The sequence below is a fragment of the Alternaria postmessia genome (genome assembly GCF_024291825.1).
Source record: "Alternaria postmessia strain BMP 2775 chromosome Unknown scaffold_306, whole genome shotgun sequence".
Taxonomy (NCBI): domain Eukaryota; kingdom Fungi; phylum Ascomycota; class Dothideomycetes; order Pleosporales; family Pleosporaceae; genus Alternaria; species Alternaria postmessia.
In genome coordinates, this window is record NW_026260379.1 from 1 (window position 1) to 3,991 (window position 3,991).

General features: G+C 45.8%; 1 non-coding gene across 1 annotated transcript; it reads left to right on the plus strand.

Moving 5' to 3' along the window:
• Window positions 1-2,687: 2,687 nt before the first annotated feature.
• On the plus strand, window positions 2,688-2,770 carry J4E82_011693. The gene has a single exon. It is a non-coding gene; the product is annotated as a tRNA-Arg (tRNA).
• The last annotated feature ends 1,221 nt before the right edge of the window (window positions 2,771-3,991 follow it).

Here is a 3,991-nt window from a genome sequence, read left to right on the forward strand (position 1 = left end):
TCAGTTTAAGAGCTCTAAACTGAACTGACTGATAAGACGAGAGCTCTAAACTGACACTGAACTGACTGCCAAGCAATCAGTCAGTCAGTCAGTCTCATCAGTTTGGATTGATTGTTAGCAACTCTGTATACTTGCATCCAGGTGGCTTCGATGATGATATATATTGTACAATTTACCATGCCAATATCCTGGAAAAGCTGCCTCAAACAGAGTATACTGCATTGTCATACGTATGGGGCGATGCTAAACACACAAAACCCATTCAACTTGGTTACCATCAAATTCCGACGAGTGGAACTGCTGATACATGGCCATCTGCCTCAGCCCCGGGGGCATGTTGCTACAAGCTATTCCAAGTTACGAAAAATCTGGAGAAAGCATTACGACACCTACGAGACCGTGCTTCAGAGCGCATACTTTGGGTCGATGCTATTTGTATCAACCAGTCTGATGAGGAAGAAAAGCTTTCACAAGTACAATCGATGGGCGATGTGTACAGAAATGCCGTGGAGGTACGGATCTGGCTAGGTTCTCTCAAAGACGTGCAGGAGGTAATTAAAGAAGATACAAAATTCGTCTTGAGTTGTGAAAGAAGAGGTATCGAGATGGCCCTACTCGCAGCCAAGAACTACGTTATGGATGACGACCGCCCGCTCGGCCAGGAAGCGAACGATGAACAATTTCCGAATGAACTACAAGCTCTCGGAATACGGATCATAGCTATGCAACCCTGGTGGCGACGTGTGTGGGTTATCCAGGAAGCCACACTTCCAAAAGAGGACCCAATCATGCAATGTGGCAATATACAAGTCAGATACCGCAAATTCCTGAGAATGACCAAACATTGCATGTTTCGAGATGCGCCATCAATATTTTCCCAAACCCAGATATCCCTCCTTGTCCATGGCATGTTCCACGCGGATTATGTACCGTCCGAAACATCAACTGCGAGCCGTATACTCACGTATCTAAGCTCTATGAGTGGCAATTTTGAGGTAACCGAACCTCAAGATAGGATATACGGCGTGGATGGTTTTATACGTATGGGCGATTGTCATGATAATATCTTTTTCTTTATGACGAAAGATGAGCATAATCTGAAAGACCACTATACATTTTTTCATCGGATTGCTATCTGGATCCTCTTCGACGCTCGACCTCAATCGTACCCTCTACGGATTTTGGAAAGTGGGCCTAACAACATCGAGGGGATACCATCCTGGGTTCCGATGTGGAAATCAAAAAAATGGAGTGGAGAGAACAAAACCTATGGAGCGCCAGAAAGTAGGTATGATATACTTGCCCAAGGTGTCTCAATGGGGAAGACATGGCACAAGTCGTCGAACATATCGATTTGTGCTCGATGCACTGCAGAGTACCAACAAAAATGGGGAATACCGAAAAGTTTACATGACATAGACGTGAGATGTACGGAAATCAAGATACATGATGCGCTGGTGCTTGGACGAGTGATTACGACGTTGAAACTTCTTCCGGTGCCAGAAAGAGAGGACACAGATGTGCTGCGCGAAGCGATTCTTGGGGTGGAGGAGCAAATTCGGAGAGCTCTGAGGCGTATGGATATACCTCATGCTCATACGAAAACCCATATCCGAGAGTTCCGAAACTATCTTTGTCTTAACTTTTGGGACAATGACACAGGGGAAGGTCCATGTTCATCTGAACACAGCGCGACATTGGAAGAGTTCCTTGGGAGCAAAAGAAAGTCGAAGAAAAAAGAAGTTCAACGACGCAGCAGCAAAGTTTCTATTCCTCAAGCAAACCCCAACGTTCCGAGTCCCTCTTCGATTGCAAAACTAAGCAGCTTCTTCGAGCATAGTCGCGATCTTGTTGTTGGATCGAAAATAGTAGGGCACATATTCGAAGATGAAGATTCGCCACCTTCCTGGCAGTCCGGTGACAGGCTGTATATCATCCCTGAGTGTCGCTGGGCCCTGGGTCTTCGGTGTAGTGGACGTGGATATCGGTACATGTACAGGGTGTTTATTTCTGATCTGTCATGGCAACAACGCAAGCACATGTTTGATGACAAAGGTATCTACGAGGACATAGTGCTTGTATGAAGACAATGTAATGAATGCCGTTGTCGCGCTCGCTGTACCTCATACGTTACCTCTTGCTAGACTTATGCATATTGCTCCGGATAGAAGATATAGATGCGATGATGCACTAAGTATAGGCTCAGTTGAATGTGAAGTGGCGGAGGTGCAGATCGTCTGCGCGCCTGCGCGCGCGACGACTGGTGGCGGGCGAACACCCTTTGCTTTTAGAGCATAACCTCTCTTCACAACAAGCGTTCTAGACGGAACAAAGATTACCTAGAAAGGAAACTATCGCAAACGTACCATCGATCGCGGTCATGCATAACTACGGCATCTGACCATTGCCTAGAGGGGAAAGTCTTACAGTTGACTGTTGATTACAGCCACTCATGATCGCGGCGTGTAATGTTATGTCGGCAGCCGATCGGCAGACAAAATTCTGGTTGTGGCTATACCCCGCCTGGCCTACTTCCTTTGCGTAGCTGCTCTATGCCCCACCACACACAAAATTTCGTCAAGACTGGTCGAATATCCCGCTACCATGAGAAACAGTGAGCTGCGACAATCGATATATGGATATAAGATTGACAATTTTGTTTTCTTCCATCAACAACCAGTACAACTGGCCTAATGGCCCAATGGCAAGGCGCTTGACTACGACTCAGTTCGATATCAAGAGATTCCAGGTTCGACCCCTGGTTAGGTCATCAATGGTCGATTATTTTTGCTATTTCGATGTCTGGGTAGATAGGAATTGCGTGTTGTAATCTCCTGTTGCTTTCTACAACGCCATGCGTTATTTTGCAATACCAAAGCTTCTTCGCTATTGACCGAGACAATGCGCAGTACTAAGGAGGCACACGTGGTCTTGTTTAGTATTACGAGGTCTCGTTCTTTTTCGCCATTTACACAGCTTGCCCGTGTATAAGGAAATAAATATGCCCTGTGATTTTCTCCGTTGTGGTCTTAACAACCTACAAAACATGCAGTACGGAAGAGCTTCGCACTTGGAACAAACACCAGGGTCAATGTTTGGCATATGTTTACGACTCTGGTACATTCTCAGTCGGCAGGGCGAATTCTAGCATACAAGACATTCTATTTCCTATCTCCTCACGGGCAGAGCGTAAGCAGGGAGCTAAAGAACGCGATGACAGGAGAATCAATAGCAAAAGAAAGAAGGTGGCATTTCTGAATCTGCTGCAGGCAACAACTCTGGGTTAGAAGCATTTTCGCACCCTTATGCTCTCTCACCTATCCTCACATACATTCACATATAACGACCTCTCGTCTAGCCTAGACAGAAGTACAGCGAGTATAGCATCTCCCAGTCGTCTAGCTACCATCCTCACAGGCACCCGAATACCCACCTCGATAAGGACAAGTCGATATCTAAGTGTCCTCAACCATCAGCCCGATATCCCATAGCACAGTGAGCACAAGGCAAGCTTGACCTAAACCTCGAACTCCGGCTGGATGGCCTTCAAAGTAGAACGAACACAGATGGAATAAGGGAACAGAGTATTCCTGCATTAATAGTCCTAACTCTTGGCCCGAATCGATATCATGGTAAGGAGTGATGAGAAGAAAGCCCTAAGTCCTGGAAACATTCACTATTGAGATATCAAACCAAAGACGTATCTACCATATATGCTAGGTGCATACCCACGACAATGAGTTCGTTCCATCATGTATCCTAGTATTGCTCTCACCAGAATTCCACATCGCTGCAACATGTAAGATAGTGCATACCTCCAAATCGTATCATCGCATTGCGCACAATCAGGAAAATTTTGTTTAGCTCAGAGTTGCTAACAATCAATCCAAACTGATGAGACTGACTGACTGACTGATTGCTTGGCAGTCAGTTCAGTGTCAGTTTAGAGCTCTCGTCTTATCAGTCAGTTCAGTTTAGAGCTCTTAAACTG